General features: G+C 39.3%; 1 protein-coding gene across 1 annotated transcript in view; it reads left to right on the plus strand.

The window, feature by feature from the left end:
• The window catches only part of RRAGC (Ras related GTP binding C), a 234418-nt gene that overhangs the window by 91450 nt on the left and 117738 nt on the right, over window positions 1–25230 (plus strand). Inside the window, exon 9 of the transcript XR_012626435.1 lies at window positions 4810–4891. The gene's annotated coding sequence lies outside the window, so the exon portion shown is untranslated. The remainder of the gene's footprint in view (window positions 1–4809; window positions 4892–25230) is intronic.

Genomic DNA, 25230 nt, shown 5'->3' on the forward strand with positions numbered 1-25230 from the left:
TTAGTCTTCTTAGGCACTGCTATCAGGAATGTACTCAGGGAGTTTTTCAGACTGTCCAAGGTCTGTCTTATCTTCACTAGGCAAGGAGTTACAGGTTTCAAAACATCTTACAAGTGGGTAATGACTACAGAGGGTAGTTAGGAAAAAAGTATAAATGAAATTACATACATTGCAGTAAATTACAGGAAAAATAAAAGCTAGTGAAACGCAGGTGATGGTTAATGCTAAAACTAAATGTCCTACTTTACACGTCCCTGTACATTTGCAATTTCAAGTATACTTATAGCAACTTCCCTTCAGGGATGGGAGAAGGTGTTTTTCAGATGTGATAGTGCTTCTCACTGCCCCATTCTGTTAAGTGTCTTGTTGTTAGTGTTTTGAATTCAAGTGATGACTTTTCTTTTTTTCTTCCCCTAATGAGTCTGTCTTTTGCCTGTGACCAAAATGGGTGAGCCACTCCTCTCTGTCCTCATCTCGATTCCTGAGCCTTTTGATTAAGTTTTCTCCTTCCCAGTGCAGTGGGGAAGGGGTGAGTGAATGGCGGGCAGTGTGGTGCTCAGTTGCCCTCTGGGCTCAAACTACCACACATCCATAAGCAAACAGCATTTTTCTTAGGTTTGTTTGTCTATTTAAATAAGTTCTTGGGCAATTTTTGATCTGAATTTTAAACTTGGTTTGTGTCACTTAACTACGATAAGAAAGGGATTGTTTGGAGTTGTTTGCTCCCTGTTCAGGAATGCAGACTTCTCCCTTTATTGGTATTCAGCTGCTTATATAAATTCAAATGTTTGTCTAACTGTTAATCACAACTTGTAATAGACTAGTGGAACAGAAGTAATGATGAAGAGTAGAGCACAGCTCAAGCAAGATTGCTTTTCTGAATTCTAGTGAGTTTTTGTGGTATTGTTTTTCCATCTTGTTCTTGTGATGCATGAGTACTTAAATATTTTGGTTAAGAGTTAGAAATGACTGAACATAATTGTTTTAATCTAGGAGTTCTTTCCATTTGTGGGAGGATAGTAGGGGGAGAATTGCATAGGAAGCCTATTTCTCTGCAGTTATGTTCAAACACTGGCTGTTTAGCTTATGCTTATGTCATTTTCTGTCTACTCATTTACTAGCATTCCATGAATAAGAAATTATCTGAAAGAAGTAGCCATAATAATGACCATTATGAATGCAATCCTCATCATTTCTTCCATCACCTGTACCAGTATTTGTTAGACAAAATAACAGAATTTTGTGAAGTTACTGGTTTTGGTTACTGAGTGCTAAATGTAGATAGGATTTGACAGCAATTGCCTATTCCTTTGTACCATCAGTTGTGATGATTTGTTGCTGATTTATATAGGTTTGATTTGTAAGAAGGTGCATTTAACAGAAAAGTAGGCATCCTCTACTCTCAGAGCTTATTTGTAGTATGTTTGTCAACAACTACTCTTGAGTGGATGGATTACAGAGATGCAAAATCTGGAGTACTTCCCCCTCTGAGGCATTGTCTGGTCATTTCAAAACTTCCCTAGAATGTATGGAAAACAATCTGTGGTAACACAGAGCCTTTAGAACCTGTCAAATCAGAGTATTTACCATAGAGCTTGTCTGGGAACTTCATAGATGCCAGAGTGGATTGTGGACAAGTTACTCTGAGCACCTTTCTCTTTTTAAAGGACAAAGAAAAAAAAGAAGGAGGGGGAGAAAGAGAACAAAAAAAAAGGTGAGTGATGAGATCCTACGATAGACTTGAGAACAATCTGCGTAAGAGCAACAACGGATTGCCTTGGAGAAAACAAGGGCTTGATTTTTCTCTCTGCTTACAGAGGGACAGAATGATCTTTGCCATATAGTTGTTACACAAAAGTAAATTAGAAAATAGTGATGTAATAAGAATCCAATATTTAAGACTTGAAAACCTGAGAATATTTCCTCAGTTAAAGCATCTGGCACAAATTTTATAGTTTCTAGTGGTGCTGTGCCTCCCAGTCAAGAGTCATTTCTCTTTGAGGAATGGCAAATAAACGATGATGGTGGAGGAGATCATGTTATCTAAACTATGGAATGAAAGCATCTGGCTGGAAATCTGTAACTGGTGTGTCTTGGCCCTTTCTCCTGGATGCGGCTTAATATGCCATTTGCTGCAGGTTGTTGGCAAGTCCTCATAAACTGCAGACAGGCAAGGACAATTTGCTCTGAGAGTTTGAGTTGCCTTTTGAGTATTTCTCTTTTTGATCTACTGTATTTGCATTTAGCTCTATTTTTAAAGTTCTTTCTAGAAAAGCCTTTGCATAGTGGTTGTATGGTCTCATGGGCTTTTTGTTTTGTTTTTTTTTTTCTGACTGCTTTATATGTCAAACTAGCAAGATGCTTTTTGGTTAATCCAATTTGGAATATGTTTTTCTTCCTAAAAATGCTCCCAGAGTAAAGAAGATTGTTGGACAACTCTATTCAGAAGAATTCAATTTATTTAACTTCCACCTGCAAGGTAATTTAATAAATAAAACAGTTAAAAATAAATGATAGCCCCAGTGATTCTACGTATTAAAACTTGCCTTTTTTGTCTGATCAGTAAGTATGCTAATGGAAGTTTCTGTGTTTGGAATTTTTCTGCCTCTCTCGAATATTTTGTTAGAGGGGGTAGCCTCAGAGTGAAAAAAAAAGTGACTCTCCTAATGTTTCTGTACCACAGATACTAGGAGAGAAGAGACAAATGATGGAAATAGGTACAGTAGTCTAGAATGTGCAGTAGTGAATACTGTATATTGAAACAGTTCAGACTTTTAAGCAAGTAGAATACATACAGTTTTTCAGATTGCAGTTATAAATCTAGAAGGATAAGTTGTTTTTGTTACCCTCTCAGCATAGGACAAGTAGTGCTACAAGAAAAGCCCGATTGAAGTTGACAGATCAGAGGAGGTGATGGGAAATGGTTTAGAGGAGGTTCCTTTGGCCACAGATTCTATAGGAACATGTGCAGAACTGGGGAGTTAACTGCAAAAGATTTTGCCTCAAAAACATGTCTAATTTCATTTTTAAAACCCTTCCAGTAGAGGTGAAACTGTCTTGGATCTGTGTATTATTTAACCCCAGGAGGGTTTCATAATGGACATCAAAATAGATGAGTTGTGACAGACACTTCCTGAAGTCTGCAGTAGCCGTTCTCACTCGAGAATCTAGTGACCATCACAACTGCAGTGAGTTTCATCTATTTCTTTTCAGGTGTCTGGGTAGGATACATTTCGTGCCATCGATAAGATTGGATCATTATGCAAACTTCTTTCACTTAAAAAAACCCAAAACCACCCTCTCCTTTTAATTTATCAGTTTAAATGTAGACTACTTTTACATTAGACATGATTGGAATATTTGACAGGGGAAAAATAATTTTTAGAAATTGCACCTTGCAGCCCAGAATCCACTGGGCAGATTAGATAAACTGTGAGTATGTCTTGTATCTGCTTAGTTGTCTTCAGATTGATTTTATGCTGCAAGTTTGCAAATTATAAATAATTTCAAGACATCTTTCTCAATTCTCTCACTATACTTGTTTCTTTCACTGAGATGATTATTATGTTTCTCCTTACCTTTTCATAAATACTATATGTATATTGGTATTTCTCTGGTATTTTGATGATTTGGCATATGGGTTGGTCCATTTTCATGTTGCCTTTTTCATCATATCTTACTAAAAAAGTTGAACTTTTTGCCAGAATATTGCCTAATTCTGGACTCTAGGTTTTTAGATCAAGTGGTAGTAGTGGGTGTTTTCCTTCTTTTTGCAGGTTTTTTACATACATTTCCTTTCTTCATTGCCCTTCAATGGTTAGTTCAACAAGCACAAGTAACTGTCTTTTCCACGTAGTTGTCATTTCTGTTTCCAAGGAATTTCAGCTCCCTGTTCATGAGGTGATTAATGAACAACTTGACAATTTCTTTGTAGTTCTAGAAGCACTTCTGGGTTGCTGTAGTGTGTTGATACTGTTTAAGTAAGATCTCATTCTTTTAAAACTCATGTCAGGTGCTGTAATTTTTGTTATTCCAGACACTGCCTAGCAATCACCATGACGTTTCCATGCCAAGATCTGTATCCCATTGCAATTGCAAATAATGAAGTTGCTATGATTCTTTTTCGTAGGTTGTTAAAATAGCTGTTGTTAATATTGTCATGTCAAATCATCTTTCTACCTAAACGTGAATTAGAGACTATATCAGGGAAGGATGGCACTTTTATACAGATGTTAAAGACGGTCTTTCTTCTTGTTGTTTTGTTTGAGCTTGCTCTCTCATCATAGGTAATGGCACATATTCTTCCTGCAATGTTTTCTTGTCGTACTCTTGTCTGTTTTTCTCCACCAGATTTTCTGCTTTCTCTTTCTCCCCTGCACTTCAGTGCCATCTTTCATTCTTTTGAGTATCAGGTCTTTTCCGAGAAGTTGGTGGATTCTATACCAGAGAAAGACAATGCAACTTGTATATAAAGGCTGGGGGATAAAATGCGTTGCTGATGTGAACTCCGAAAAAGTTCTGGAAGACATTGCATGCTGCTCTTTCTGCTGCATTTTGATGCACTGTTTATGTCTGGTTTCTCAAAACAGTTACTGATGAGTGCCCAAACTGTCAGTGAATGGTACTTGAACTGCACACTAATCTGTTAAAGTTAGTCATACTTTTTTTGAGAATCTGAAGAGAATTTAGTATGTAGGCCTGGAATTACCCTATCAAAGATGACTTCAGTTCTGCAGCTGGCACCTTCCAGTTCAGTGACAACTTTTTTTTTTTTCTCTCTCTTTTTTTTTTTTTTTTTTTCTTCTTCAGAGCTAACACAGTATTAGTTTCATGTGACAGAGCCCACTTAATATGCAGTGGAAAAACAGAACTACAAAGAAAATAAGATAAGGTGAGAATGTTGAATATTTATTTTTCATGGTTGGAGGGTATTTTTCCTGTGATTCAGTTATTCATATTAGCTTTAAATTGTAACTTCTATGTAGACAACAAAGACTTAAAGGAACATAACAAATTATACCAGTTCTGTGAGCTTTCCACAGGAAAAACAACTTTTTAAGCCACTGTGAGAACTAGTATTTGGCAAAGGTTCTTGGGAACATTTATTTATAGATGGTTCTTTTTTTTTCCTTCCTTCTTTTTTCTCCTAATAGAGTACGATATACTGTAGACTGGGTTTTTTTCATTACACAGAGTAAAGTTTGATTAAGGTTAAATAACCAGCTTCAATATTTTTAGAGAATCAGCTTGTAACTTAGTACTTTCTCTCTTCAGGTTTTAGAATGAATGGCATTCTCACATATGTGAGTTTGTGTTGTGCATTAAGATCGCTCAAGAATCCTAGCTTCCTTCAGTGATCTCGGAGTGATTAGTTAGTTTTAGGATGGCTCTTTGAGGATCAATCATATTTTCTGGTTGCATTACCTTAAGAGGTGTGTCTTCCTTTGACACAGGTAAACCATTTCCCACCCTGAGGATATTTCACTCTAAGGTCAAGTGGTTTTCCTGGAGACTTCCATATTTTGCCATCTGTAGAGAGACACCTGTCATAGTGAGAAGTCCTTATACTTAATTTCTACTTTTCAGATTATATATCCTCCCATAAATTATTTCTCTGAGTGGGATCATACTGCCTGACATGACTGGTACTGTTTAACATAAGGAGAACTAGGTGTGAGAATCTTAAAGTCTTTGGGGGTATATTTCCAAGGTTATTTTCACATCTATTTAAATATTCTTACGATTTCTTCTACAAATGGGACTCAAAAAATAGACACAGTATTTGTTAATAGCCTTGAAGTCAAACTGGATTTTTTGTTTTGCAGTGTTTCTAGAGGACATTTTGAATTGCTATTCAACAAATCTGTTTTCATTTTTACTGTGTAGTAACATTAGTAACACAAGAATCCATGGAGTGGATTCTCTATGCTCATGTTGACAAAAGTATGATTTGTACCACTTTTAATGTGATCTCATTTTAGTACAATTATAAATTTCCTGAAAATTATTGGAAATGGAAGTCTTCCCATGCATTTGGTTACCAAAGGGGTTGCTGTCTTACATGGAAAGGGTTTTTCCTGAGTATTTTCAAATCAATTTATGCTTTTCCTTCATAGGTTACTTCCTGTCTTTTCTGTTTCCAGTGAGCAGTATGCTGTGACAGAAACCTTTTCTCCAGTTCAGCATGAGATTGATTAGTCTGGGTGTTCCGGGGACTGCTTGTGTCTCCAGGCATAAATTCTTCCCTGCATTTTCTCATGCTGCTGCTTTTGGCACTGTGCTGCAGCAGTAAGTAATAGCATGGGCCAGGGCTTGGCATGTCATGCATGCAGCAGTATGTCACAACAAATGGCTTTACAAAAGCCACTGATATGATCCACAAGGCAGAATTCTTGCTTTGTGGAATTTCTTCCTGGGAAGGAAATCTGGCTATTGTGACTGGACCGAAATACAAAACAGAAGGCTACCAGTTGCTGTCATATCTCTTAGGAAGTCAGAGGAAAAAACAGTGAAGCTTCTTTCTCTTTTTAACAATGGACGACTTTGTTTGATTGTTATAATTATTTCCGGTGATGACAAAGTAAGAAAATAAGATATTGTGGGGGAAAAAAAGTAGAGGGAAAAGCTTTAAAAATGGTCGTATTTATTGGGTTTGCAATAGATTACATCGGAATGGCTCTGTGTGCTTTGGCACTCCTGTTTTGTTATCTAGGGCTCAATAGTCCTTTGTCCCTCAGTCAGGCTCCAAATTTGAATCAAATGTAAGGCAGCATATGCTTCTCCAAAAAGCGAGAGCTGTGCAGAGAACTTGGTGCAATCACATGGAAGAGAATTACAATTCCAAGATCTGGGGATCTTACTTTTTTTCGTTTTTTCTATTCAAGAATTGTAGTTTGGATGACAGCCCAATATAGTTCTGGTGTTAGGTGTAGTCCTTGCTACTTGCATCTTGATTTCAGATGTCCTCCTTAATTCTGTCCTGGGAAGAGTGGTTCTACTGAAAGATACTAAATGCTGAAATGTCAGACATTCTTGAAACATTTTATTTTGTTTTAAACCTTTTCTGGCACCAGTCTGATGGCTTTAATGCTTCCTTCCATTGAAAGGGTGACTGTCTATTTTGATGTTCCTCAGCAGAGGTTTGCACTGGTCAGACAAGGAAATCTGGGAAATTGTGATCTGCTTTCCTGTCTGTGCTTTCATTTCAATATACTTAAACCCAAAAGGTAAGTGAGGAAGGGCAGGAGTGAGATACAAGATAGAGTGTTGACAGGAAACTGAACCAGGACACGTATATTCCATGACTGCTGTACTAGCAAAGTGGGGCTACTCTATTCCTGACTTCCAAAGGTAATCTAGAGATGAAATCCATCAACAGTTGAAAGAGCTGAAAGATTGGAGGTTGTGGTGTTAAGGACCATATATAAGAGCTAAGGGGAAAACCTTGTTATTTCTACTTGTAGAAGGAAAGTTGCATTAGAAAATTCTGGAATTCTGTATTATCCTCAGAGTTTCAAGCTAGCCTGTGGTAGAGAAAACAGGCGAATGAATGTCTTCAGTATTACATGTATTCAATATTACATCCCTATCTGCATGGACATACTTCTACTGTGGTTCCCAGGTTTAGTGAGGAATAGGCAAGCTAAGTCTGTCTTTGATGAAGGATTCACTTTTGTGATTTCACTTTGAGCTTATCTCCTAGAGGATGAACTCCAGCATCCCAAATGTGGAGAACACCACAGGCCTGGGACTCTTACAAGCGGGGATTAAAAACTGGGAAACTGCTTCAATATTGTACTTGGGTGTAATCTTCGATGTTATACTTAGGCAAGATAAAGGAACAGGTAGGTTTCTCACTAGCAGTCTTTTAGGCAATTGTCTGGCTGAAGGCGAGGAAAAAAAACCTGAGTGTGTGTTTGTTCACTAAATAAATGGTTTCTGGAAGTGGATAAGGAGATTTGGATGTAAGGTTAATGGTTATGGTAGAGCAAAAACATCATAGCAAGGGTGCCCAAAAGTGATAAGGGAGCACCCAGATGTGAAGGTAAATCGCTGTCATACAAAGTTCTTAGTCTTGCTGCCATCAGTGTTTCCGATCTCTGGACTTTTTTGCCTCATTTTTAGGTGTGTGGCAATGTAGTGGAAAGTAGGGAATGTGCCTTCTCTCTTGGCCTGCATGGCAACAGACTGGCAGCTGATAAATACTGTGAATCTGTTAATTGCTGGTTTGGGTAAGGCTAACAAAATGTTTAAGACAAATGTTAGACAATTGGATCTATCTGGACACACAGATTTTTTTTCCTTGCAGTGCTCACAACAATACCCTTGAAAATATGGTTGTGTTTGGCTGTCACTGTGCATTAGAGAGAGATAACAGACGCATTTTCAGCTCTATGTTTTTTTTATAACTGCACAGTGATTTCATTGCCATTGTGCAGGCTAAGCTGTTGCTGTTTGGTTTTGTCCACTGAATAGCGACAGGCCTGCAGCTGCTTATTTTTTTAATGTAATCCTTTCATTGCTGCTAGGACAGAAGTCATGATATCCCATGATGGGAGAGCAAGCCTGAGTATCTTTTAGTCCAGTAACATATTATCTTTGCAGGACATCTTTGCTGTGAATTTTGAGTATTAAAGTTAAATGAAATAAGAGTTCTGGGTCTGATCATAGTCAGACAATCTAAACTCAGAAAAAAGGAATGTGGTAAGAGGCAGGAAGTTCTCTTTTAAGGAACTGCCTTTAATATGAAGACCAGTTGACTTTTCACCATTTTCTTTGAATTAGAGGCTTCATCTGAAGCCTCTGCTTTCCCCACTTCCTCTGTCCAGATTGTTTCATTTGAGAGTATAGAAAGGAGCATCTGTCAGCAGTGGACAGAGCGGAGTTGAGTAAGGAGAGGAGACTGAAAATGATGCAAGTCTCACTCATACTGCTGGTCATAGGAACTGGTAGACCTGATGTTAGCTGAGTCCGGCATATGATACAGGACAGACCACTAGTTGTTTTTTTTTTTCTTCTTGACACCTATTCATAGTCCTAGGACTTGAGTAGTGTGGTACTACTGTACATAGCATAGCTGTTGCTGCTCCGTGACTTTGCTACTAAACATAGGTAGTCTTTTTCTCATCTCGTGAGAGGGAATGCCACCATTGCTATTGGAGGAGCTTCTGTTGCTTTCTAATCACTTACCATTTTTAATCAGTTGATGTTGTTATCATGTGGCACCCCTGACCACACTTTGTTCTGTTTATTTCCCCTGCCCTTTGTCCTTACTCGCCGTTCCTCATGTTCCTGTTCTCAGTTCCCTTCGTAGCAAGGGGAAATACATTTACAAAAGAGGGATGTCTTCACATTGGGTCTTTTTCTCACTTTGGGCCACAGGTGTCCAGTGTATATGATAGGGAGTCCATCTGGCTGTCAGAACAGTTTTTGTAAGAACATGTGTTGCAGCACGCAGAATATGACTTTTTCCTTCTAAGTCATCTCCCAGGTTGCTGTGTTTCTTCTAATATTGCTGGTAGTTGTGAAAGGACAGGAGAGAAGAGGGAGGTGGGGTTTGCTAATGAAAGTGCGTCAGACATGGTGAATTTGTGATGCTACAGCCTATGGAAAATGATTGTTCAGCATCTGTTGTATTAAATGGCCGAAGAGAGCATTGCTTATTTGTCACTTCCTTGTGAAATGTGTACAATTGAATCAAATGAAACAGAGCAAATAAATCCACCTTTTGCTGCTTTTTGCTTGCTTATACATTCAGTTGGACTCCTTTAAAGTAACAGGGTACATCTAGCAGTACAGAACTTATGTTTTCTTCTAGAAAACCCTCCTAATTGCATATATTTCTATCAAAGAGATTTTCTTTCCCTACCTGATTAGGTTTGAAGTTTTCAGCATTCCCGTAAAGATTGCTTGGGAAGAGACAGAACACTATAAATTGTAGCTAAAAATACAATTTTTCTATAACTGTCATAACAACATTTGGGCTAATTGATTCTCAGTAGAATAATGACATCCAGTATGTAGTGAGAAATATTAATGAAGGAATCTGTGAAAACCTAGATCTGCCTTACTCCCCCAATAAATCAGGAAAATTCATTAGAGTCCTCTACTTAAGAAGAATTAAAAATAAGCCATCATTAGAGAGTCTTTTCAGTCTGATTTGAGGACAGTTGGAATTCCTTTAAGTGTCAGTGAATTTAGGTTTGGCAGAATTCCAGTTCCAACATGGTTCTTTTTCTGCATATGCCCTGGAAGAAGGCCAGAGGAATTTAGAGAATACAGATGAAAGGCAGAATTGTGGTACAAGGTGAGAGTAACAAAGCTGTAGGCACATGAGGGAGAATATAGTGTCTGTCTGTGAAGTTACTCATTTAGAAAATGGGATGATTGACACAACTGATAGGTTAACTTCAGAAAAATTGACTTACACTGTCACACTGTGTGATGTTTGCAGATTTTAGTGTGTTCCATAGATGTACCAAACTGAGTGTGGTTTGGCAGCCGCCATACAACTCATGTTCTTCGGGATTTGCAGGGCTGAGTCTCTGCAGAACCTTCTAATTGTTGAGAGTGCGGTGAATGTGGAGATGTGGTACCTGTTCTAAGCAGACTTCAGAAGCAGTCATCCACCACATGAAGCCAAAATATGGAGGACTTGATGGGAGACTTTGGTTTGCAGAACAGAAGAAACCAAAGCATCAGAGTATTCCAAGTGAGCTACAGAAGCATGGCATCTCTTTCTTAATGTGACCCTATGAATCAGCAAAGTGGTAATTTGGACCATCCAGATCCCCTCCTCAGCTGCCATATAGGGGCATTTTCCTTCCTGAATTTGCAGCTGTGCTTGCTGATAGACAAGGCTAGAAGCATAGCAGGGGAGATACAGGGAAAAGTGGGAACTTTAAATGGAGGTTGAAGATAATGAGGTTAATTGGACCATTTATCTGCTCTGAAAATCATGTAGCTTGCAAGAGCTTGTTTGCTTTCTTCTTGGAAACAGAGTAACATCTCTGAATCCCCAAAAAGCCTCCCATTCTGTGAGCTCAAAGATTCTTTGTTAATTTACTTGATAATGCAACCAGGGATAAGTGTTGGTTTTTTTCTGAAGAACCCAAGTGTTTTGGGTTCTTGCTGCAGTCAATGTTAGGAATACTCCTTCGTTATGAGAACTTGAGCATTTCCATGCATAGCAAAAATGTCAAATGTGTCTTCATAGGATCCTGCTGGCTTTTGTTAGTGCATGTAATGTAGTACTGGCCAGAGTTGCACTTGCTGCCTTCTGTGCTGACATTGTTCCATTGTTGTTGCTAACGATGTGGTGCTGTCTTGTTCTGCTGACTGTGTGCCAGACATCTGCTGACTGTGGTTTGGATATTTCACCCACTGAGCTGAAGAGGTTTGGGATCACTGGGGCATGATCAGGAGCACTTGACAGCCACAAGATCGCAGCAGGGGGACTGTGGAATGTAGGCCAAGGCAGACATAAAGCCTGTCATGTTGTTATACGTTCATTTGCTTATGGCTGCATGGAGACAGTTGCCTCAACTCCAGGCTTTATTTATTTTTACTGTTCTTCAGAGAAACTTCAGTTAGAATGGTAACTGGCAGCAGGCACATTATGAACAGTGGAGATGGTAGAGGGCAGTCATGTGGAATCAGCTGATCTCAGCTTTTTTTCAAATCCATCAGAGGTGTTTTAGGTTTTTGGTATCTGCCTCACTGTTATCTGTCCAGTAGTGAGATTTGAAACATAAAGGTTTTATGGAGTTTTACTCCCTTTTGAGGAAACCATCTAACTGACAGCCAAATAATCCTCACTTTGCTTGTAGTTTGTCAGAGGAATGTCACATCATAGAATCATTTAGATTGGAAAAGACCTTCAAGATCATCAAGTCCAGCCGTAAACCTAACACTGCCAAGTCCACCACTAAATCGTGTCCTTAAGTGCCACATCTACACGTCTTTTAAATACCTCCAGGGATGGTGACTCAACCACTTCTCAGGGCAGCCTGTTTCAATGTTTGATAACCCTTTCAGTGAAGAAACTTTTCCTTATAGCCAATCTAAACCTCCCCTGGGACATCCTGAGGCCGTTTCCTCTCATTCTGTCACTTGTTACTTGGGAGAAGACACCAACACCCACCTTACTACAACTGCCTTTCAGGTAGTCCTAGAGAGTGATAAGGTCTTTCCTGAGTTTCCTGTTCTGTAGACTAAATGACCCCAGTTCCCTCAGCCACTCCTCATAAGACTTGCTCTCTAGACCCTTCACCAGCTTTGTTGCTTTTCTTTGGACACACTCCAGCACCTCACTGTCTTTCCTGTAGTGAGGGGCCCAAAACTGAACACAGTATTCGAGGTGTGGCCTCACCAGTGCTGAGTACAGGGGGATGATCACTTCTGTAGTCCTGCTGGCCACACTATTTCTGATACAAACCAGGATGCCACTGACCTTCTTGGCCACCTGGCACTCTGCTGGCTCATATTCAGCTGCTCTCGACCAACATCTCCAGATCCTTTTCTGCCAGGCAGCTTTCCAGCCGCTCTTCCCCAACCCTGTAGCATTGCAGGGGGTTGTTGTGACCGAAGTGCAGGACCCAGCACTGAGCCTTGTTGAATCTCATACAGTTGGCCTCAGCTCATCGATCCAGGCTGTCCACATCTCTCTGTAGAGCCTTTCTACCCTCAAGCAGACCAACACTCCCACCCAACCTGGTGTTGTCTGCAAACTTATTGATGATGCACTTGATACCCTTGTTTGGATCATTGATAAGGATGTTAAAGAGAACTGGTCCCAACACTGAAGCCCTGGGAAACACTGGCCACCAACTGGATTTAATTCCATTCACCACAAGTCTTTGGGCCTGGCCACCCAAGCTAGTTTTTTACCTAGTGAAGAGTATGCCTGTCCAAGCCACAAGCAGCCAGTTTCTCCAGGAGAATGTTGTGGGAAATGGTGTCAAAAGTTTTACTGAAGCCCAGGTAGACAACATCCACAGCCTTTCCCTCATCCACTAAGCGGTTCACCTTGTCATAGAAGATCAGGTTAGTCATCATAAAGCCATCCTGACTGGGCCTGATCACCTGGTTGTCCTGTATGTGCTGTATGATGGCGCTTAGGCTGACAGGCCTGTAGTTTCCTGGATCCTCCTTCCGGCCCTTCTTCTAGATGGACATCACATTTGCTAACCTCCAGGAACTGGGACCTCCCTGGTTAGCCAGGACTGCTGAGAAATGATTGAAAGTGGCTTGGTGAGTACTTCTGCCAGCTCCCTCAGTACCCTTGGGTGGATCCCATGTGGCCCCACATGTGGCAAAACTTCAGTCTTCCAGCCACGCTGAATCAGACCAAAGGTTAGTTTAACCGCATACCTTGTTTGCGACAAAAGACAGTAGCAGATGTCTAGATACAAGTTTAAGAAACATGAAGTGATACTTTTTCCGATTGCTTTCCGAGCTTTCAGCAAATTACAATTCAGGCATTTCTTGCAGTTCTTTATAATATGATAGGCAAATATCTGTTAAGAATGTCAGAACAACAGTTCATTCTGCCTTGAGGCACAAAAATGAACCTTGCATTCTTGAAAGTGGTTTTTCAACCCTGTTAAATCAAGGGATAGTCAAAGTCTCTATTGCTTTTATTCATTTCACCAAGGCTAGGGTGATTTAAGAGTGACGAAAACAGAAATGTGTTTTCATCTCCTCCATTATCAGTGATATGCATTTATTTTGCATTAACTTTAAAAACAAACACATCAAAAAACCCATGATAGTTTAAGTTTCAACTAGTATGTGTTCTAAAAGGACAGAGGTTTAAGGATTGCCCTGATAATGCTTTCTTCTCTATAAGTCATAAGGAAAAGCACTTATATGCAAAACCAATCATTCTTCTAATATCATCGTTAAAAAAGTTTTTCAGGGTAAGTGGTAATCTCTGTTACTTGTTACATAATGTATTTAGTAAGTTATACAACTGGGTGAAACTTCTCTGTCTTAAATTTGCTGAAATTTATTAGGTTAAAGCTGCATATTATGACATTTGCATATGGAAAATCCCTGTAACAGTGTTGCATTAAAAAGGGAGGATTTTTTGGTTCTGAACCGTAGCAGCTGAATTTATTGAAGCCAAAGATATCTTAAAATCTGTGTGGACACTGAGTCCCAGTTCCTCTGTGTAAGTGTGAGAGACTTGAATATGAATCAGAGCTTAATACATCGGCTGCTTGAACTAGTGCTGGACTGCAGCCCAGTCTCGCAAAAGACTGATTGGATGGTGCCTGGTAGACGTTTTACAGCACGCTGGTCTATCTGGAATATTGGTGCAGAGAAAGTGGTACCTCATGGCAGTTGTTGGTATTCTATGTATGTGGTGAAAGCACGTATTAGGGAGGCAAAGGCGGTTCCATAAGACTGATTTGTTGCTGTTGAGACTCATTTATCACATCTTTCTACAAGAGAGTTGTATGCAGGTGCTTGCAGGTCATTGTGGGAGAGATCATAAGTATGCAGCCGGTCTTCAAAGGAAAAGAAAACACGGTCATAAGTCTTCTAGTGGCAGGAATCTACATACTCAGCTGTGGCTGACATTTTTAGGGAGTATAATATAAAGACTAAACCGGACTAAAGCTCCATCTAGCTCAACGTCCTGTCTCCAACAGAGGCCAATAGCAGAAGCCTAGGGAAAAGTGTGATGAGAGATGAAAGAAATTCTTTTTTCCATGAATTTGTCCAGGTGCTTTTTTTGTGTCCATGTATAAACCCCTAGGGTAGAATCTCCTGCTAGTGCGTACCACAGTGTAGCTGTGCCTCATACAAAGATGTGCCATGCTTTATTGAATTCACCTCCTGATATTCAGAGATTCTGTGCTCTTTGGCTTTTGTGTTAGGAAATTCAGTAATTGCTTTCCAGCCATTATCTGCAGGCTTACAGTCCATTTTGGAAGCCATTCATGTATTTCTTCATGATGTTCCATTGACTTTTGTGTCTTTCCCAGTTGTACTGTGTCCATTTTCAGATACATTGGTAAGAACTCCTAAAAAATGACATCGTCCTTTTTTTTTGTGTTCTCAATTCCTTTCATAATGATTCCTAGCCTTCTACTTGCCTTTTAGACTACTGCTAAGCAAACAGACATGCTTTTTTCATAAAACCATCTGCAGCTAACTCCCAGATCTTTTTCCTGAGTGATAATAGCCACTTCAGAGCTTGACAATATGTATTAAGCTTAAGTAACTTTTTGCATTACTTTACACTGAATTCTGTCAGGTTTTTTATCACTCATTTATGAAGTGTTATCCTGCATTTCTTCAGTTAGCTTTTATTTTTATGTGTTTTTATTTTTTACAGCTGTCATTAGCCAACTGCTGAATCACTACAGTTACCTTACATTTCACTCTTTTGTAGATTATGAATAGCTTGAACAGTACAAGCCCTAATTGTAATCCTTTACAATTTGTTAGTGACCACTCTCTGTTGAGACAGATGGGTAGTTTCTGGAAAAAGCTTTGAGTTGAGATATTAAAATGTTTCTTGTCTGGATTTCCCTTATCTGCATGCTTTTGGCTTCCTCAAAGAAATGTGCTAGTTTGGGGCATTTTTTTTAATAGGACATATTCTACATATTCCTCCCCCAGTCTATCATATGAGTGTATATTAAGTAGTTTTGCATTGTGCCTAACGTGGGAATGGCAGTACTGGATCAGACCTAAGCATTACTTAGCTTCGTATCCTGCCTCTGATGTAAGTGTTAGGAAAGAGTATGGAAGTAGGGCAAGTGCACAGTGATATTTCCCTGGTAGTCTCTTTCCAGACTCCAGAACTGGAGACTTCCTAAGAGAGAAATATCATCTTTGTCTTTAACAACTCTTAATATGTTCTGCTCCCATGAGTTCTGTCCTTGAGTCCATTCACGTTTCTAGTGTCCTTAATGTGCTACGGAAAGGGGTTTTACTGCTTACCTTGTAATAGTTTACCTGGTTATTAATGTCAGACATCATAATCTGTGATCACTAGTATCACCTTGCGAAGCTTAAAAGAGTGTAGCCTTTTCCATCTTCCATTTCTTTGGAAGTGGGAGATTGCACACAACAGGTAATAATAGTACATCTGTTCCGTTTCTTTTGGGGCCAGTAACATCTGGTGCTGGAGATTTGCTGCTCTTCAGGTTTTTTTTCCTATAATGTCATGTGATTGTGCTTCAGCTTGAGGAGAGATTCTGATGTGTCCCTGTGAAGATGGATTCCAAAGTGAGAAGCCATAAAACTCCTCTACAGTGAAGATGGATTGAAAATAATTTGTTTTGTTCTGCTGTGGCCTTATGTTTTCTGAGTGTTTCCATGAGTCTCTAACGGGTTTTTGGCTTCTGATGTGTTTGAAAAAGGATATCTTCTCTTCTATGCTACACTGGTCCTCACACGTGTTCTGGCCTCTCATAATATGTTTTTACCTTTAACCTGCTAGAGTTTGTTCTTTCTCATTTTTCTCATTTGAATGTTGATTCAGGTTCTTGAAGGATTATTCCTTATTACTAATAGCTGCCTCCATCTGCGTAACAGTGCAAGTGTTTTGGGGACAAGGTTGACTTGGATAGGAGTGCCTACTCCTACTAGAAAAGTTCCGGTTGCTCATGGATGATCAAACAATTGTCAGATGTAATTTTTTAAAGAGAGACTGGAGCCACCAGAGATTGGAGCTTCTTGAAAGTAACTCAATCCAACAGGATAGAAAAAGCCAAGGCACCGTTCCTTGTGGGCTATTTAGCTTCAGTTTTTCTGAGTACTTGTAATCGTCTCCCCACGTTTTGCCTGTGACAGCAGTAAAGTAATGAGCTTTTAACAGAAATAAAGTCACACTTGCAGTATATGTCACCAGGTGTGTACTGTTGTCTTTGCTATCCTGGTCTATTGTAGACAGGTAAATGACATGATTATTAACCCTTTAGAGAATGTACAGTGCGTAGTTTTGTCTTTCACGCCTCTGATACTAAATTAAATCTTTTGGAACTGTGTGTTCCTGGTGCAGATTGCCTTATTGTGACTCAGTCTTTAGAATTTGTAGTTTTATTGTTTTAAATTTTATCTTCATTTGTTTTAACCACATGGTTGGTATGTTTGTAAACTGGACTGTGGTTTAGGGGCGTACATTGCATATATTCATGTGGTGTTCTGCCTCTGTCAGGGAATTTGTGTCTCAAAATTGAATGTAAGCTGCTAAGTAAGAACATTAGTTTGAAAGTTAGGCATGTATGGTGCTTAAAGCAATGTGGAGGTGTTAATTTCATTGAAAAGTTCCCACCCCACCCACCAAACTAAAAGAATTAGATACACTGTCAAAGAAAAATGCAAAATGAATGATTGTGCCAGTGCTTTTAATTATGTACAACAGTGGGTTTAAACAGTTAAAACCAACCTCAGAGTTAGTTTCTCTCTGTTTACTAAGTGCAGGGCGTAGACATTTTCAAAATAGCTCATATATAAAAGGACTCAAGTGGCTTAACAAGCTCCAGGTTTAATTTCATGATTCTGTTGCTTTCAAGAGATTGTCATTTGATCCTCAGTATCATCTGTTCGGTTAAAGGTGACATATGAGTTGAGAATCACACTACAGAAACCACAGGGTGGGTTTATCACTTTGGGGCAGTTGCCCCTGGAGTAGAATAACAAATTGTAGGTGATAAGCCTGCCTTTGAAAAGTAAGCTGCCGATCCACAGTGCAGTTGGCAGTAGGTCAGGAGAGCAGCCTTTGGTAAGCCTTTTGTCTTGTTGCTCCCAATGGATTTCCTTAAAGACTCAGGCATAGTGAGAAAGTTGAAAGCAATATTAGGAAATGTTGCATTCTTGATAAAGATGTCCTAATGAATATTCTTTTATTAATTCTCAGGATTTGAAAACAGACCCCTCTCTCTTCATTTCTAGTTAACTGAGGTTTTTTGCTGTCACTGATTTTGATGTCACTGAAGTTGTATAATGAAATAGAAACCATGTTCCACATGTTTTGCATTGAAATTGCTACCTACGAAGAAATCGTAGGATAATATTAACAACAGGTCTGAAAGCAAAAAGCCACTTTTAGGATGTCTTGAAAGTAATGTAGATCTGTATATGGTATGCTGATTTAACAGGTACTGTGACTTATTTAGCTGCACTGAATTCTAAATGGGTGAACCACTAAAATTACACATACAATTGAATAATTTTGTTAAACAACATTGTGTTATTATACTATGAAGATATAACTATGCATATGACTCTGCATATGCATATAACTGTGCATGTGATGGCAGACAATAAAGAGAAGCACATGATTCCATGAGATCATTTATGAGTTTAAAATACAAAAAAAATAATTGTGTTGTAATCGAGTTCTGTAAGTAAAATTCTATGAAACCTTAATCAGCATTTGGATTTGTAAGTTGATGGTACATCAGATACTTATGTTACTGTTCTATAGGAATTTTTAAAAAAGTATACTCAAGAGTTGCTTATATTGTTCTTCACATGTGAACTGGCGTTCGCAATGATGTGGTGAAACTCTGGAAAAATATTGTTTTGAAAGTGTAGGTTAGTAGTTTATTTTGTAATGTTCATGGTGGTGGGATGCAAGTGCATAAAGATACATCTTGGAAAAAATCCTAATTACAGGTGAAAAGCTCCTGCATTACTGTTTTCAATATGTAATGCAAACTTCTACAGTTTGGCCTGAGGTAACCTGAGTGTTCCTATGGCATGCTTGCTTTTAAAAATGACAGCTTAACTCCCTTCAAAAAGTGCTACATGTTTTACTTCAGTAGACTTTCTAAGTTGCTAAAAATTACTGAAGAATAAAGTAAAGCTACTGTCAAAATAAAGCAACAGCCTGATATTTAATGTGACGTCTAGACAGGTTTGCAGTAGAATATTTTCCATTTTAACCAGGCAGTGATCTGGGCACTGAGAAGCTGCCACTGTGATTCAAGGCTGAAGCAGAATTTATGTCTTTTATTAAAATTCTTGATCTTGTGGAAGGGAACTTTACTGCAACTCCAGTGCATATGTCTGTAGGGATTTATGATTTTATTTAATACACAAAGAGAAAAGAGGGAGGGAGAATTCATAATGGGCTTCCTACAGATTAGGAATCCTTGTAGTCTAGGCAAAAGGATGGTCTGCTCTTTCATTTCACTTTCATCACAGAATCTCATATGAGTAACTGTTACGACCATGATTAAAGAATTAAACTTGATGCACATTCTAGGCTTGTGTGGGCCAAAGAATTGTGAAAGCCTTGTACCTAATGAGGCACAGAAAATCAGAAATTTCATTGCTGCTTCAATCCTTGAACGAAGTATTAGCAGGTAGTGCCTAATACTAGTTCCTCCTCTCTCAGATCTTGAATGTTTTGGTGTCGACCCTTTTGTGCTGCCAGCATCACTATGCTGTTGGGGTACCTGAAATTGTCTGTTTCTGTTGGAGCCTCCTTGCTGTGGGTGACTGTAGCAGGCTTCCAGTGGAGCAGAGGCTTACAGCTGCTGCCACTGCTGCGTCACTGAGTAAGGTCTTGAAATACCATTTGGCCAGTGGGTCGGTGAATGCTTTCTGTGTTTGTTGATCACAATTCTGGAACATCAGTAGAGAATCATCTGTCTCATGGTATGAGTGGAAACCCTGTGTGAGTTCGGCATTTCTGACCTGCAGGAGGGCACCCTGCATGTGTGATTCAACTCAGTTGTCCTTTTACAGGGTTCACAGGCTTGGAAATCGTCCTTACTAATACATGTCAACACCAGTGAGCAGGCAGTCATTTTAATTATGCTGCATCAAGGTGCTTATTATGAGCAAATAGCAAACATCTCCAGTAACTATAATTAGCTTTTGCACTATAATAAGTAAAGAAGGCCTTTAATTTCCAAAGCACGCAATAATTTTATTTTATTCATGTAAATCATGCTTTCTGGGAGCCAAATAATTTTGCTTGAGTCATCTTGTGACTACTTTCTTCATCCACCACAGGCACATTTACATGCCAGTTATTGCACTGCCTTCCTGTGGAGGGCAGTCCTTTAGGCTTTACTTAATGTTTCGTTCCATTACATTTCTGAGTTCACTGCGAGTGTGTCTGCAGTCTCTCTGCCTGGATATCTTGATCTAGTGCCAAACTCCTTGCAGCTCTTGGCTTAGTGACACTGCTTTGTCAAACTCCTGACCCATTTTTGAGAAAATGACCCATCTTCCACATGCCTTTGTTTTATGAGCAGAGACAAGTTCTTTCCATTTATTGGTCTAGCTCTGCACTCTCATGAGAAATGGTTGCTATCAGTGTCATGTTCTGGGAGGTTTGTTCTTTGAGACACCAGGGATGTTTTGCCCATAATGTGGGATACACATACTAATAACTTACACTTAAGTGTCACACACCTCATCACCGAGATCATGTGTTACTGCTAGACTAGCACACTGCTTTGTAGTGTCTGGAAAAGTGATGTGTTTGTGTGGGTGAGCAGGGCAAAGGATGATGGTGTATGCATCTCTTGTTGAAGTACTCACTGCCAGCTAAAGAAGATTTACAAATCTATATCACACTTCATTTGTTGTAAAAGACAGTTTTGTAGGAATATCACAAAAGTATTAATGTTATGTTAGTACTAGGGGAAAAATTATCGGAGTACATGGTGTTCATGTCTTCTGCTGTGGGTCTGAAGTCAAAATAGTTTCTATCCTCCTCAAACTCAGGCAGAGCAGTCCCACCTGGGCTTTATAAGAATTGCACAAGGTTGGATAGGATAATCCTTACCACATCATATTGTCATCTTTGTTATTTGCCAATCATTTAAAGCTTCCAAACACCACTGAGTTTTAAAGGATTCACAGAATTGTTGAGTTTGGAAGAGTCTTCTTGTGATCATCTAGCCCAACCTCTGGCTCAGGCAGGGTCACCTAGAGCAGGTTGTCCAGGAACTGCATCCAGTCAGGTTTTGAGTATATCTACAGATGTAGACTCCACCCCCCTTCTGGACAGCCTGTTCCAGTCGTTGACCGCTAACAGAGACAAACTTGGCTTTGAACTTCCTGGTCTTGCTAACCTATGTAATGCCAGAGCTTGTCTAGCATTTTCCCTCCCTCTTTTAATCTTTTCTTTGTGAGTACTATACTAATCAAATTTTCACGAATATCAACTTGAAAATAATCTAGCAGCTGTTATTGCTCTGGCTGTTCCTTTGCCTTATAATTATTTAAAGATCAAGAAAGAATAGTTAGACTAGTTTTAAACTTATAGGCAGACATTCAGGGTACACTTCTGCAAAGCTTTTTCACAAAGTAAAGAATTTGCAAGGCAGCTCTAGAATAGGTATTGGAAGTAACATGACACCCAGAACATTAGCTCTTCTAATTATGCAGTGACAGTTCATCTGGCCCTCTGCCATCTTATGGCAGACCTGTTCCTTATTTCCAAAATATGGCTTTGCCCAGTGGTAATGTATCACGCATATCTGTTAACCATGTGATGGGGAAAGAACCCAGAAAACAGATACCAAGAGCAAGATTCTTCTGAGTTAGGGTAATGAGCAGTAGTTGTGCTTGGTTAACTTTTTAACTTTGGTGACCAGTCATTCAAGATAAATGAGAGGCTGCAGGTGACCTGTAGGTTTAGAATGGTTAATCCAAATAATCCAGATTACCTAACTAGTAATTTCAAGTAAGAGAATATTTGCTTAAATCAATTCCCAAATTGAAGGCTTTGAAAGGGCAATGAAAATAGAGTAACACGGTATGTTATTGGTATATAACATGGTGCAGTTGCAGATCAGGCTTCTGTTGTGCCAGGCTCTCTTGCGTATGGATGTATCTGCACGTGCACTAAATAGAGAATATTGTTCACCACATATCCATTTCACACCGTGGGAATTGCTGGCTTTTATGGTATTTTTCTGAGGGGATAAATTTACATCTGACAGACATATCCTTATTGTTACTTTCTTGTCTTTTTTTTTTTCCTTTCAACTGCAAAAAAACACAGGGTAATTAAAAAGTGCAATAGATGTGCAGTACAAGATCTTAACACTACTGCTGTTTGCAAAGCATACTTGCTACTATATGCATATTCTGTAATAATATAATAACGTCTAAATATGTGCTCACTTTACAGCACCATGCTGTAAAGTGAGCACATATTTAGACATTATTATATTATTGCAGATAATTTTTATTTTTTTAAACTTTACCATGCTGTAAAGTAAAGTATCTCTTAGTAATGTGTGTAAAGAATTAAACAAACTGCTCCAGAGACTTTGGCAGAGAGAAGGAATAAAAGATTTCAGGACTTAGTATGGAAGGGGTTGTTCAGCTAGCAGAGCAGAGGCTCTTTTGCTTCATCTTATCTTGATCCTGCATGGTATGTTTAAATAAGTAAATAAAACCATCAATACTTTTTGGAGAGCTTAGGAGAGAAGGCTTCTGGTTTGTTTTGGGTTTTTTTGTTTGTTTTTTTGTTTTGTTTTTCGGGCTTTTTTATGTGGTGGTGTTTTTTTTCTCTCCCATCTCTATAAAGTTTTCCTTTACCAGTGTGTACTGGGTTTGGCTAGGATGGAGTTCATTTTTTCTTCATATCAACCCGTATGGGGCTGTGTTTTAGACTGGTGACCAAAACAGTGTTGATAACTTGCCAACATTTTAGCTATTGCTGAACAGTGCTTACACAGTGTCAAACTCTCCTCCGTTCTCCCTGTATCACTCACAGCAAGTAGGCTGGGAGTGTGCAAGAGGCTGGAAGGGGATGCAGCCAAGACAGCCGACTCAAATTGACTGAAGAGATACTCCATACCGTATAACATCATGCTCAGCAGTAACTTTGGTGGGATGAGGTGAAGTTTTTCCAAAGTTAGGTGTTCCTCAGGGTCTGGCTGGGCATCAGTCTGCTGGTGGTGAGTGATTGGTTTTGCATCACTTGCTGGTTTTTTGTTTTGTTTTGTGGTGGTTGTTGGTTTGGGGCTTTTTTCTCTTCGCTTACTAAACTGGGCTTTATCTTGACCCACAGGCTTTCTTGCTTTTGCCCTTCTGATTCTCAACCATCGTGCCTGGGGTGGGGGGAACAAGCGAGTGACTGGGTTGGGGTCTTACCTGCCAGCTGGGGTCAACCCACTGCACAGCATCTTCTGATTTCCATTCTTGGACCCATTGTGACATTGAGAAGGCAACATGTGGCAGCTTCAAAGAGGAATCTCAGGAGGAGAAGCATCTTGATCTTGCACATGCGCTACAAATGACGTGTTTATAAACACTAGTAAGACTCATGACATAAAATATTGTTGTGCACCAGCCACTTCTGTCAACCTGATGTTTCTTCAGTATATTTAAAAAGTCCATACTAACATCTTGATTTCTGTTTTCTTCCACATTGCTTTAAGCCTCTCTGCTTCCCACATATTTTCTTTGTTTATTTTTTACTGTAATACAACTGAGCAGATGTTTGTGTTGCAAATTGTATGTCCTAGACACAGAAATAATAATATTTTTACAGGAACAATTATGTGTAATTTTAAAAAGAAACGTACCTTTTGAGACGGAGTGTTTGGGGTTTGTTGGTTGGTTTTGGGTTGGGTTTTTTTTCCTTCCTTCCTGCATGTCACCAGTTCTCTGCAACCCATTAGGTATTAGGGTCTTGGTCCACTCTTCTAAATTAAAGAAATGTACATAAAGGAGCATGAATTTTCAGACTATAACTGCACACACTGGTTAAATCTGTGAGCTGTGGTTATGATGTATGTCATGACCACCTTTGCCTAGTAATGAGCCAGCTATATAAGAATGAAAATGAACACCTTAATATTCTCAAATTTCACTCCTAATTGCTGGGATTCAAACTGAGCAAGATAGGAGATGATGACAGTCCATCTCCATGTTAACATGCAGTAAAGTCAAACATTTGTTAACAGCCTGAGGATTATTCCACAGATAGAATGTTTAAATGAGATGTTTAAGCTCAGGAAAGTTGCTGTCATAGAACACAAAAGCTTGTTTTAGTTGTTTGTGTGGTTGTAATAGCCAAGAATGCATGTCCAGTTAGCATAAGGAAGTACCATGAGAATGGGGAGTAGTGCTTAGATGAGTAAAGGGAGTACCAAATTTAGATTTAGGTCCAAATGCTTCTACATTTAGACATATTTAGTACCTAACTGTACTATGTGTTTGAGTTGCATGGACTGCGGGACTGTATTTACTTGAGTTCTTTATAAAATGCTATCAAATTATTGAGCCTTGTTCAAATTACTTATGCAAACTGTATTAACTTTTCTTGAGATAGTAATAAATGTGCTCTGCATTTATATTATTTCTTGCTAGGCTATTGCAGCTCTGTCAGCACAAAGGGATAGTGCTGAGGGAGGGATTTTGCTGTTGAGCTCTCAACAATGCAGAATTTCATGCAAAGAATGCAACAGAGAGCTTGCTTTCCAGGCTGAGCTGCTGCCCAGGCTTTCCCAGGAAGCACACTAAAGAAATGTGTAACTGATAGACAAACTAATTCTGCCTTTTACCTTTAAACAGAAGAGTAATTATATTTTTCTGAATGCTCACAGGAGGTTAGTGTAAAACTTGTCACTGGGTGTCACTGTTACACCACAGGAATCTGAGTGAAAGTGGATTTCTCTGGCCTTGAATTACAAAGATCTTAAAGGCAGATGTTGTTAAGTACAAGTGGCAGAGGCACGTGGTGTTGGTATGACTGTGGAGCCTATTATATGTAAGGAATACACTATAAGGGTGTTTGCATAGTCTGCCAGCAGTGCTTAGAAACTCCTTGATGTTTCCTGATGTGCCCATATTTGAGTTCTGAGAATGAACAGAAACGATGTTTTTCTCACTGCTTTTCACAGTGTAGTGGGTGGTGGAGAGCTGTTTCTTCTTCTTTGTATGCATCCGTATTCAAAAAAATCTAAACAACGTTCAAATAGTACAAAGTAAAACTGAAAGGGATTGCTAGAGGACATTTCACTCATTTCCCCTACCTGAAGTATCACAGACTGGTTTGGGTTGAAAGAGACCTTAAAGATCACCCAGTCCCATCCCCTGCCCTGGACAGGGACACCTTCCACTAGCCCAGGTTGCCCAAAGCCCCGTCCAACCTGCCTTTGAACCCTTCCAGGGAGGGGGCAGCCACAGCTTCTCTGGGCAACCTGTGCCAGGGCCTCACCACCCTCACAGGGGAGAATTTCTGCCTTAGATCTCAACTAAATCTGCCCTCTGTCAGTTTAAACCATC

Source organism: Strix aluco, chromosome 26 (assembly GCF_031877795.1).
Source record: "Strix aluco isolate bStrAlu1 chromosome 26, bStrAlu1.hap1, whole genome shotgun sequence".
NCBI classification, from domain to species: Eukaryota; Metazoa; Chordata; class Aves; order Strigiformes; family Strigidae; genus Strix; species Strix aluco.